Source organism: Natrix helvetica (genome assembly GCF_964273705.1).
Source record: "Natrix helvetica genome assembly, chromosome: 1".
Classification (NCBI taxonomy): Eukaryota; Metazoa; Chordata; class Lepidosauria; order Squamata; family Natricidae; genus Natrix; species Natrix helvetica.
The window spans coordinates 239545610-239558314 of NC_138548.1; the positions used below are offsets into that span (position 1 = coordinate 239545610).

At 45.2% G+C, this 12705-nt stretch overlaps 1 protein-coding gene across 3 annotated transcripts in view; it reads left to right on the forward strand.

Annotated features, from left to right (window-relative positions):
- The first annotated feature begins 11275 nt into the window (after positions 1 to 11275).
- Positions 11276 to 12705, forward strand: part of BAHCC1 (BAH domain and coiled-coil containing 1) — a 133552-nt gene continuing 132122 nt past the window's right edge. For 2 of the 3 annotated variants that reach the window (XM_081934630.1, XM_081934629.1), the window contains exon 1: positions 11276 to 11600. The gene's annotated coding sequence lies outside the window, so the exon portion shown is untranslated. Of the gene's footprint in view, positions 11601 to 12283; positions 12569 to 12705 lie in introns of those variants that run through there. The other variant, XM_081934628.1, reaches the window with a different exon arrangement.

The window sequence follows — 12705 nt, forward strand, 5'->3', positions numbered from 1 at the left end:
GAGGGCACAGATAAACCTCTATGTGTCCTCAATGACTCTCAGGCAGAGTGCTAACAACAGATGACTGCAAGGAATATAAATCCTTCCATTCTCCACCATTCAATCAGAACTGAAGATGTTTCTTAGATGAGAAATGAAACATCTTCAAGGAACTACAGAGAAAGTCCAGTTGCCTTTTGGGGGAAAAAAACCCTTTGGAACATTTTATTTGATTTCATTTATATATTTCCATAAGTTAAATATTGTTAATGGGATTACTCTCCAATCAGATGTTGATTATTTTTCCTTCTGTCACATTAAAATCACAGTGGAGTTACAATTTAGGAAGGTAGAAATGGCTACCTAGTTAGATCATTCATTCTGAACCTAATATGAATGCACTGACCAGTTTTCGTTTTGCTCAGTGTTGTGTTCACTGGTGATTAAATTCCCCGTTGTTTTAATTTCTGTTTATTTTAAAGTAGGGAATTTTTACATTTTGAGTCTCTATTAAAGGTAAACGTTCACCTTGCATATATGTGCTAGTCGTTCCCGACTCTAGGGGGCAGTGCTCATCTCAGTTTCAAAGCCAAAGAGCCAGAACTGTCCGAAGACGTCTTCATGGTCATCTGGCTGGCATGACTAGATGCTGAAGGTGCACAGAACGCTGTTACCTTCCCACAAAAGGTGGTTCCTATTTTTCTACTTGCTTTTTTACATGCTTTCGAACTGCTAGGTTGGCAGAAGCTGGGACAAGCAATGGGAGTTCACTACATTACGCGGCACTAAGGTTTCGAACCGCCAAACTGCCGACCTTTCTGATTGACCAGATCAGCGTCTTAGCCACCGAGCCACTGCATCCCATATTAGTAATATAGTTATATATTAGTAATTATTATTAGTATATTAGTAATATCCCATAATATAGACCCACTGCATGTATATTAGCCTAGAATTAATTGACATGCACATTTTTGTAATAAATAAGTAAAATAAAGTTTGGGAAGTCTTTGGAAGCCAGACTTCAGGTTTTTGTAAAAAGAAGGCACCCCGGAGGCCAAACGTTATACTTACTCAGCATTAATTCCTCTGTCCATTTTCACATACTTAACATTACAATAAAGAAATGAGATGACATGAAGAAACAATTTGCCAATAAATATCAACGATAAAAATTAAAGGATTATTTTTTTAAAAAATTCAGAGACCATAAGAGTACAACTATAACATGCAGCAATAGAAAAACAGCACAATTGAAAATGAGCCCCAATGGCAGGCATGTTTTGTACAGGAAGGATTAAAAGCCTGGGGAACTGAACAGGTTTGCCTGAATGGGCATCAAGAGAGGTGCTCAGTGAAGGTCTTTATTGGCCATCCATAGAAGGCAGGGTTGGCCTCCTCCAAAGGTGGTATTCAGCAGGTCCTGACCAGTTCTGGAGAACCGAGAGCAGAAATTTTGAGTAATTCAGAGAACTGGTAAATACCACCGCCCCCATCTATTCTCTGCCTCCCAGCTAATCAGGAGGATTTTGCAGTAACCTTCCCCTGGAGTGGGGAGGGAATTGGCAGTTTATAAAATTGATTGATTGATTTCAGCAGCACAGGCAATTGTTGAATGAAAGCTGAAGGTAGGGTACATAGGAAAAGATGCTTCCTTCTAAGCATCTCTCGTTTGAGAGAGGCTGCAGTAAACTCTTCCAGAAGAGGCATTTTCTGATCTGCTGTGGCATGTATGGAAACTTCCCCTTGGTGGCTTGGTAGAAAAAACTCTTGTTGCTTTGCATTTTCACCAAAGGCTGAGAAAACCAGTCCTTTTGAGAGAATCCTCCCTATGTAAGTTGTACAGAACAGCTACAGGAGGAGGCCAGTGGTGAGATTGAATTTTTTTTTACTACGGGTTCTGTGGGCATGGTTTGGTGGGCATGGTTGACATGGCCGGGGAAGGATACTGTAAAATCTCAATTTTATGTAATACAACCTCATATGATTCACAAATAATAATAATAAAAGTATAAAACCACCACCAAAAACCCTGGCACACCAAAAACACCAACAACCCACCTACGTATAACAAAGTAGACTTTGGAGTTGCTGTAGATGTAGATGTGGGATTAACATAGAAGGTGTTTGATCTATGCTGGCAGAGATATAATATTGGTTCTCTTCTACAATAAATGTTAATGCTTTTGATCCATTTCTTAATTAAAGCTGATTTAGAATGTTCCACATTTTTAAAAGAATGTAACTTTTTAAATAATTTATGTGTTGGGTGGGGGAATTGACACTTTTTAAAAAACCCTACCCTAAACGTAAAGGTTTCCCTGTGCAGTCATGTCCGACTCTAGGGCATGGGGCTCATCTCCATTTCTTTGCCAAGGGAGCCAGCGTTGTCCTAAGATGTTTTCTGTGGTCTTGTGGCCAGTATGGCTATATGCCAAAGGTGCACAGAACGCTGTTACTTTCCCACCAAACTGGTACCTATTAAACTACTCACATTTGCATGCTTTCAACCTGCTAGGTCCGGGATGGCGAACCTATGGCACGTGTGCCACAGGTGGCATGCGGTGCCATTTGTCAGGGCACGCAAGGCGTTGCCCTGCCAGCTGGCCAGCATGCATGTGTGCGCTGGCCAGCTGACTTTAGCCTTTTTTTGAGGCCATTTTTTGCCCTCCCCAGGCTCCAGAGGCTTTATAGGAGCCTAGGGAGGGCAAAAACAGCCTCCCCCGCCCCTCCGGAGACTTCAGGAGCTTCCCTGAAGCCTCCGGAGCACAAAAAACCGGCCCTACAGGCAAACCAAAAGTTCGGGAACAGATTTCTGGTTTGCTCATAGGGCTGGTTTAAGCCCTCCGGAGCCTTCAGGGACTTTCAGGAGGCTTCCCTGAAGCCTCCGGAGGACTAAAAACGGCCCAACGGACAAACCAGAAATCCGTTCCTGAACTTCTGGTTTGCCCGTAGGGTTGGTTTTTTGCACTCCGGAGGCTTCAGGGAAGCTCCTGAAGCCTCCGGAAGGCCTCCGGGGGAGGCTGTTTTCGCTCCGCCCCAGGCTCCTATAAAGCCTCTGGAGTCTGGGGAGGGCGAAAAAAGCATGCAAAAATGGGGGGAGCGCCTGTCATGCGTGCATGTACGCTGGGGGGGGGGAGCGCATTGCATTATGGGAGCGGCACGCCCGTGCACGATCCCCCTGCGCTCCCCCCGCTTATGGCACACGAGCCAAAAAAGATTCGCCATCGCTGTGCTAGGTGGACAGCCCTAATTTAAATTTATACAAATCGGATTCCTTGAATTGATGGCTTTTCAGCCAGCAGAGGATCATGCCAAATGAAAAAATGCAGCAATCTTGCCATTTCCTTCCTGCAGTTTCCAAATGTCAGTGAGATAAGAGAAATCTGCACCTCCTCTAACCCTAAACCCAAGTATAGTAGTTTTAACTTGAAACCAAAAGTATATTTTAAGAAAGCCATATCTTTATCTAGTCCAATTAATTTAAAAATATTTTGCCAATAGCATTTCTACAAAACTTATTTTGCTGGTTGTTACCAGTATTTGGATGATTATTCCAAGTCTAGTAATCTTTTCAGTTGAACAAAGATTTGAACTTTTTTTTAGAGAGATAGTCAGCTTAGTTCTTTGCAAGCAAACAACAAAGAATCTAGTCATACCTTAAAATTAAGAAACTCATTATCACACACATTTTTTATGGGCTACGCGTCATCAGATGCAAGAAGCCTATTTAAAATTAGTTCTCATTAATCTATTGAACACATTCTTCTCCAGCATTCCCACTCAGTGCCCTCCAGGTAAGGTTGGGCTACAATTCCCAACATTCCTAGTTGATATGGTCAGGTATCTCTGGGAACTCAACACATCTGGACAGCAGAAGATAGGAAAATTTGTGTTCAATCTCCTCTGGATGTGTAAGTGAATACAAGCAGTGAGGAAAGAAAAGGGCAATGTTCTACTACCTTTAAAGACAAATGGTATAAATATTATGTGGAAGTTTTCAAGTTTTTAGTTCTTTTATTGAGGAAATTAAATAAAAATTGGGAAATTCCTAGCCAGGCAAGGGGGAGAGATTAAGTAGGGAATTAGCCTTGAGTTGTTATGCAGCCACAAGAGACTAACACACACACACACACACCCTTTTAAGCTCCATGGAACATTATTTGTTTGTCCACAAGGGAAGGTGAACAGTATGGAGAGATTCTTGTAGTATAGGTAAAATACAATAAAGTAGTCAACTGGAGCCTTTCACATGTGGATCTGGTTGCTTGTGCCTGGCAACTCTTGTCTCATACTAACTGAAGACTTTGGGGGGAAGTGGGGCATTGTTATAAACTCTTAACATCCTTCTGTCTTCTTAGAAACTTTGTATTTAAAAAAGAAATGTCCAGAAAAGAAATTCAAATAAACGATTCAGGTTTTTCTTTTCTTTTCCTGGGTAGTTCCTGTAATAATCTTAAACACTATTTGGATTAATTCAAGTCACATCTAAATAGAAATAAGATGATTTCAATGCTGTTTAACTCATTGTCCTAGCAGAACATGAATTTGATTTAACTTTAGTTGAAGTTAAATAGCGGCATCTGTATCCCGTCCTCAGGCTCCAGAATTACCAGGCACAGTCCAACTGGATTGGAAAACGGTCCATCCAAAACAACCATAATGAGCTACTCAGAATAATAAGAGAAATGGTGAGCTTTGGGTAAATTCCAGAAGAGGTTCTTAAAAGAAAAAAAATTGGGTGGGGACCAGAGATGGGTTGCTACTGGTTTGCACTGATTTGGGTGACTTGGTCGTCAAACTGGCAGGGACGTCAGGCTCGCCAGACCCCCCAAACCGGTTCCCTGGTCAACGCAGCATGTTTTTTTTGACATTTTTAATGTTCTGCGCATGCACAGACCTATTTACAGGCAATTGAGCTCACATGTGCCCCAAACCAGGAGAAACCCACCCCTGGTGGGGACTCATAAAAGATGTCCTGCAGCATTAAGTTGCGTGTGAAAGATAAGAATTATTATCAAATACATGCATAGAGGTTATGCAAAAAGGCATATGATGTTAAAGGATGATAAATAAGAGGATATTACCCCGATAATCTTTCCTTGCCTAACGTCACAACCCTTAATGGAACATTTTGTCTTTTTTTTTTTTTTAAGACAAAAGCTGGAATCTGACACCACACTAAATCATCATGTTGTTAAGTTAGCCATTAGGAAAATCAACAAGTGGAACTGATAGGAGCATTTTGGTTTTGCTTGAAATGTTTAGATGCTCCAAACATAGTGTAATAGTTAAGGCTCAGATTCTGGTCCACCCTGAGGTACAGATGCTCATCAAGTGATTTCCATCCTGTCATTCTCTCTCAGCCCTCCCTGCAGAATAGGAGAACATGGCAGAAGGGAATACAATGTAAGTTGCCTTAAGCTCCTGTACTAGTCAGAATGATTGTAAAAGGAAGGAAGGAGTAAGACAGGGGTGGGGTGTTTTTTTTTTTTTTGCTTCCTTCCTTCCTTGAAAGGGTCTTCAGGATAATATAATTATGCTGCCGTGTCTTGGTGTAAAGAATGTCTTATGATTCCACTCAATCTTGTGAACATAAGTCACCAACAGCACGTAAAGCATAAGATAGCAATACAAAATAAAACAATAAAATGCCACCAATAAGCAATCTCACAACTCATCACAATACATACCAGATTCAGCTAACACACTGACCCCAGCACTTGCACAGAAAGGTCAGGACTTCAAGGCCTTCCAGAAGGCTAACAAGGTCACAGCCACTTGAATCTCATGCGAGAGGCTTCCTAGGGCAGGTGTCACAACAGAGAAAGCTAGCTTCCTGGTTCCTATTAGATGACTCAGCGAATGGACACCCCGCTAGATGTGGTGGGAGGCTCAGAGGCAACTGGAGATAGGTGGCCCCACAGAACTTTATAGGTGGCAACCAGTACATGGAATTGCCCCTGGAAGCCTACTGAGAGTGCAGCTCACAAAGCAGTGGGGTTATTTGATTATACTGGGGGGGGGGGTGTTTGCCCAAAACTGTCCATGTCATGGCATTCTGGATCCACTGCAGCTTCTGAATGCTCTTCAAAGACAGCTCCATGTAGAGAACATTGCAAAAATCCAGCTGGGAGATGAATAAGGCATGACTGATCAAGAGCAGAAGCTCCTGATCCACAAACAAGCACAATCGGCATATGCAATGGATTTGTGCAAATGCCTTGGGGAAAATGGCTGCCACCCATTCCTTGTGCAGTAGCTATTAATCCAAGTGGATCGTAAATGAGAACTGCCCCGTCCAGAGACAGAGATGGAAAATGTCCAGTTCTGGGGCACCCCTAAACCCCCAGCCACCCAATCTTACTAGGGTTAAATGAAAACTGTGGTTCCCATCCAGAAGCAGGAAGGAACCTTAACAGTATCATTTGCAAGGCCTGGGGCTGAGTTATAGCCTTGTATCATCAGCATACTGTTGATGCTTCAAACTGTGCCAATGAATGACCTCACCCAGATGAGTTGGGAGGGAGACAAACCCCCGAGGCATTCTGCAATGCAACACCAACACCAAGTACAACTGGCTTCAATGTAAGAACAACCACTGTAAGGCTGCTCTCACTCCCAACCCCCTAAGCTGGTCCAGAGGGATATTATCAATGGTATCAAAGATCAGTAAAAGATTGATGAAGGAGGAAAGGACAGATGCACCATTCCCATCCTGACTTGATCAGAGATCATTAATAACTGCAGTCAATTGGTACTATAGTCCAGCCTGCAAACCACTTGAAATGGATCTAGATAATCTACCTTCTCTACATCTTCTGGAGCTTCAAACCTAAAGGTAAAGATTTCCCTTCCAGTCATATCTGACTCTATGTGGTGTCCATCTCCTATTCTTGGCTGAGAGAGCCAGCATTGTCCAAAGACATTTTCTGTGGTCACATGGCTATATGCCAAAGGCGCATGGAATGCTATTACCTTCCCACCAAAGTGGTACCTATTAATCTACTTGCATTTCCATACTTTCAAACTGCTAGTTGAGCAGGAACTGGGGCAAGGAACGGGAACTCATCCTGTTGTTCGGCACTTTGGTCCTACCACCCTCTTCCCTAAGTAGGAAGGTTGAAGACCAAATAAAAAATATCCAGTTCTACTGGATCTAGCAATGGCCTCTTAAGGAGAGAGGGAGCCATTCCTTCTTCAAATCTTACTCTATGGAAGCATTCTGTGTAAATGGAGAAGTGTCCTGGGAAGGAAAGTGAAGATGGAGAGTGTCTTTTCTGTAGGTAAGCATGGAGAAAGCCATTCTTTTAGTACTGGAACATCTGGAATTTTAAAAAAACTCATTTCCTCTTTTTCTTCCTCCTGATGTTCCTCTTGACATGGGGCAGGAAAAGCAGGGGAGCTACCGTAAATGGAGTAGAATGGCTATTTGATGGCATTCCCAATTCTCATGGAACGATCTCCATATGTTGGAGATTTAACCAAAGAAGACCCATGGATCTTCTGCTCCCAGAAACTGGTACTAAAGGCAAATGTTTCACACACACACACTTCCCCATTTCTTTTGTGGACAAAACCCCTATTCTGCTTCATTGCCAAGGCCAAGTTAGGATTGGAAGTGCAGCAGTAAATGTTTATAACAGCAGCCTTTCCTGCCACTTTATGCAGCTTGGGGAATAGCTCTTTAACACTACCATGTTGAAGTGTCCTAGGTAGTTATGTAGTCCTGCACAAGGGAAATTTTTTTTTATAGGCAGTTCCTTTTTAAAACCAATGAAGCTAAGTCTCTAGATATCCAGAGCCCATTGAGGGAAGTATTGAAAAAATAAAGGAACGCAACAATCACCCACAGAGAGCTTCAAATAAAATCAATACAGCCAGCATACCGAAATTAATTACACATTACTTGTTTGCATCCATGCAGGGGTTTCAGAATCTGTCTGGAGTTCAGTGGAGGAAGGATAGCTGGAGAGAGATCATTTGGATGCTATTCTTCTTTTGTCCTTTATTCTAAGCTTTATCCTCTCTAGACTGAGGACACTTCAAAAGTAATTAAAAAAAAAACCTGCTCCAGATCTTGCACAAGTACAATTACTTACCGGAAAAAATGATGCTGCTTTAATGACTCAGTTCCTTAGTACTACTCTTAAAGCAGCCACATCTTTTCTCAGGCTCTCACGCAAGCCTTAAAAAAAATCGCTTTTATTAAAAACAGAGAGGGATTGTGCTCACATGAGGTCTGCAGAAGTTGGGTTTTTTTTTTTTTAGGTTTGCAGAGCCCTATTGTCCTCAAAAGTTTGATCAAATATGGTGGGTAAATGTAAGCCAGCTTCTTTGAGGATATTGATGGTTGCTCGGCCCAATCAGGGCAAAATTCCACATCTGATGTAATAGACTAAGCTAACAAATCAGGAAAGCCTTCTAAAGGCTGAACCCACCTTCCTAAGCACTTTGTAAGGGAATGTTAAAAGCACTAACTAGGTTCACCAGGTTATGCTATTGTGTGGAAAGGATTCAGTGGAAGAGGCCTTTCAAGAAACAAAAGATAAACCCTGTCTACTCAGGCTTCTCAGCAGGTAACCAACCACAAGCTTTGAGGGAGGGGATACTCCTCTCATCCAAATAAAAAGTTCTTTGTCTGGGAACTGCTGACTGTGAAAAGAAGGGAGAAGGTTAAAAGGGACAGAGAACCATCAACCTCCCCCCTTCCCCCCCCCCAAAAGCAGGAGCACAGTCTAAGAAATTAAGCAAATACAGACTGGGTTTACATTTTCTTCTAAGCCATGCGGTTGCTAGTTTTGACTTAACATATTGTCGTTGGAAAGTCAGAGTATATGACTTAGTACAAGAGGAGGCAATTTGAAGCCCGCAGCTGTATGCCCCCTTAAACCTTGGGTGCACTCCTGGAGACCTCCAGAATGTGACAGAGGAGGGAAATGATCAAACAGAGGACTAGATAGCAATCCAAGGAGCTGTTTTGAATTTTCAATCAAATCAAATTTAGTTGTCATGTTCCCCTCCACTCCCTCTTGGAATGTGGCCTTCAGCCCTCCATTCAAAGGCCCAATCATTCCCTTAGCCGAGGGAGGGGGGGGGAGAAATGAATAGGTTGGTTCAATATGTCATATGAAGCTTGCTAGTGGTGCTCTTTGCCACAAAAGATGGTTAAACTGTGGCTTAGCACAGTACATAAACCAAGTCAGAATGTTTAATACTGTATGCAGCTGGAACAGCATGTTATCCAAATAGAAATCCCAATTTTTAAAAGGATCTTCCTCACCGAGAATCTTCTTACCTTGTACATCATGAAAGATCCTTTCTGCAATTCTTTTTACTTGCCTTCTGCAACCAGGCAGAATTCAGACATGGCAAAAGTGCAGCTGCCAATGGTGACTCTTGGTCATTGCAGTCCAATTCATCTACATTAAGAAACTTGCTGGGAATTCCAGAGCTGTTGCCTACTTTGGAAAGTTGCAAAACATCCCAGAAGAAGGAACCACAAACCATGTATGTCTTGTGGCCCAGAAGACAGCCCGGACATGTTTGTTTGTGAAATGACCAGGAGCCCAGTTTAATTGAAACCCTTTCCCTTTGGTTATGGAGACTCCCCTACCATTTTGTAACATCATATATTTAATGTAGCGGTTCCTCTCACACATATGTGCTAGTCATTCCTGACTCTAGGGGGCGGTGCTCATCTTTGTTTCTAAGCCGAGGTGCCAGCGTTGACCAAAGACGTCTCCGTAGTCATGTGGCTAGCATGACTAAACGCCAAAGGCGCATGGAACGCTGTTCCCTTCCCACCAAAAGTGGTTCCTATTTTTCTACTTGCATTTTTACGTGCTTTCGAACTGCTAGGTTGCCAGAAGCTGGGACAAGTAACGAGTGCTCACCCCATTATGCGGTGATTCGAACTGCTAGGGATTCGAATCGCTGAACTGCCGACGTTCTGATCAACAAGCTCAGCATCTTAGCCACTGAGTATCTTTATCATGGGGCTTTTCTAGTGAAAGAAGCTGAATGGCTAGCATATAACACATATAACATATAACAAAATATCTACTGGTTAGGGTGCCAGGCTAGAAACCTGAAAACTGTGAATTCTAGTCCCACCTTAGGCACAAGGCCATGAGGGTGACCTTGGGCCGGCCACTTTCTCTCTGCCCCAAGAAGGTAGCAATGGTCATTTATGAAGAAGAATCTTGCCAAGAAAACTGCAGGGACCTGTCCAGACAATCTTGGAGAATCGGATAGGATTGAATGGAAGAAAGAAAAAAGTATTGTATATGGGTTTTTCAAAGGCAAAAGGAAAGTATTGGTCACGTCTTCCACACAAAAACACAGTGTGGAAAAAGAGAAGTTTAGGAGACTAATACAAAGCATAAGGCAAGAGGGTTATGAGTCAGCTTTCTCCAATCCAGTATCATCGGAATATGTCAGGACTAGGTCTCCCATAATTCCTAGCCAGCATGTTCATCGCTGTCCTCCAACCATACCTGAAGTGGGGGGGGGGGGGGCTCGGCTGGGGGACAGTGCCCTTTAATATACAGTACAATGCAGGGGGAAAGCTCCGTTACCGAACTGCTTTCCTTCAGTTTGTGTGTGCGTATGCGCGCGCGCGCGTGTAATCCGAATGGAGAAGATGAAAGGCAGATCTAATGGGGGCCAGGACTGTGACGCTACACGCGCTCCCCTGCCGGTTGTCCCCCCCTCCCACTCCACCCTTGTGAGGTCAGTGACCTCCCAAGCTTAAACAGAAAAGAGGGGGAGGGGGAGGGAAGACCCGGGAGCTCCTTTGAAAAAATGCAGACTCAGCGAGAAGGCAAAGATCCATCTCGGTCGCTATTCTTGTCTGAGGTGCGGGAACAGCAGCGGAGTTGTAAACTTGTTCCAGACAACGACGCTGAGATTGAGAGGGAATGGGGGGGGAGGGGGAAGCGGCCGGGGGGGGGAGCCAGAGGGGGGAGGTCAGAAAGATAGACACCCACACCTAAAAATAAAAAATAAAAAGTTGAAAGCAAAAGGGCCGAGCTCTGGACAGCGTCCTTTCTCCCTCCCCGCGTGCCCACCTCCCCCGCTCTTTAGCAGCCGCCGTAGGTGGTTTATATTGCGGGAACGGAGAGGAGCTCCCGACTGGAGGGCTTCTGCATCGGAAGGCGGCGCGGCAGTAGAACGCGGCCCCACTTTGGGGAAGCGGTCCGGGCACCGCCGAGCCTCGGTTTCCTCCTCTTGTTTGGAACGCGGAGGAGCCGGGATTTCCTCCCCCTCCCCACGCGCCGTTCGCAGCTGCAACAGGGACGTTACTTTGTCTGGATTCCAAGGCGATCCTTGCCAGGGCTCCCCGCCCGCCCCCTTCCCCCTCTCGCTGTGCCGGGCGTGCGGGTTGAACGCCGAAGGAGCTCCTTTCTTCCCCAAGGCGGCGGAATGCAGCCGGGCTGAAATGCAGATCCCGAATCCCCCTCTTTGCCCTGGGAGGCTTCCTTTTCCTTTCGGCTCCCTTCAAAGCGTGGCCTAGCAGCGGACACCCGGGACTTGGGAGAAAACGGGAGACCCCGATCCCCCCTCTGATCCCTTGCCCGGGAAGGAAAATGCAACTCCGCACTAAAAAGCCCGATCGGGTAAGTCCTCGGAGCCCCCGCTGACCTCGACTCGAGGGGGGCTGCGGAGGTGGGGGGGATGCTAGAATATTGGAACTCGGGTGATCCACATCGCCCAGCGCTCGCCTGGGTTGTGCAGTAGAGAGATCGCGGACAGGCGAGGGAGAAATGCCGGGGGTCGGAAGGAAGCCTCAAACTATCCCGGCTCCCCTTCTCGTCCCCGAGAGCGAGCGGAAAGCCTTTCTCCCCATCCCCGGCAGCAGCACCCCTCCTTTCCCTCTGCAAACAAGGGGGGGGGGAGGCAAGCCGGCAGCAGGAGCGGCGTGGAAGAAGTGGGAAGAAGAGATTAGATTTCGCTTCTCTCTCATCAATTTTCTGTTTAATGTCACTGGTCTCCATTGTGGGAGAGGGAGAGAGAGAGAGAAGGCACGTCATCCGGCCATAAATTTGTGATTATAGAGCCTCCAGCCCCGTCTTGGTGCCCTAATTGAATGGATTTACTCCACATGGGCAGGTAGGGGGGGGGGCTTGGAGTTGGAGCAAAAGACTACCAACCAAAGACGAAATTCATAAGACAGCGGCAGAACCGGGGCCGTCGTCGTAAAACCAGATTCTCAAACACCCCGGCGGTCGGGGGTGGAGGAGGAGGCGAGGAGGAGGAGGAGGGATGGGGGAGCTGGGATCTCGGCGCACACATGCAAAAAGCCGTCCTCGATTTCCGCTTTCCAGAGGCAGAGAAGGCCAAGAGAAGCTCCGGGAAAGGAGAGCCCAAGGGAAGAAAAGCCCATTTCTGATATATTAGGAAGCGCGCGCGTGTTTCTTCCACCCATATCTTAAGACTGCTTTTTAAATATATTTTATACCCATGGCTCGGGTTGGGTGCCCTTCCTGTTTGGGTGCCCTTACTTTTTTGCCGTGAGGTCGGCCTTTGGATTGTTTGGTGTCCGCGGCGTGTTAAACGGAACGTTGACCCAGGAAAGCAGCGATCTGTAAGTAATTGCGGCGTCCGTGTCTGCCGTTTGCATGCGTGAATTGCTCTTCTTTTCCTTTTTTCTTTTGACGTATTGTCTTTCTTGATATTCCTTTTTATTAAGAAGTGCCGTTTCCGCCGATTTAATTCTGAAGT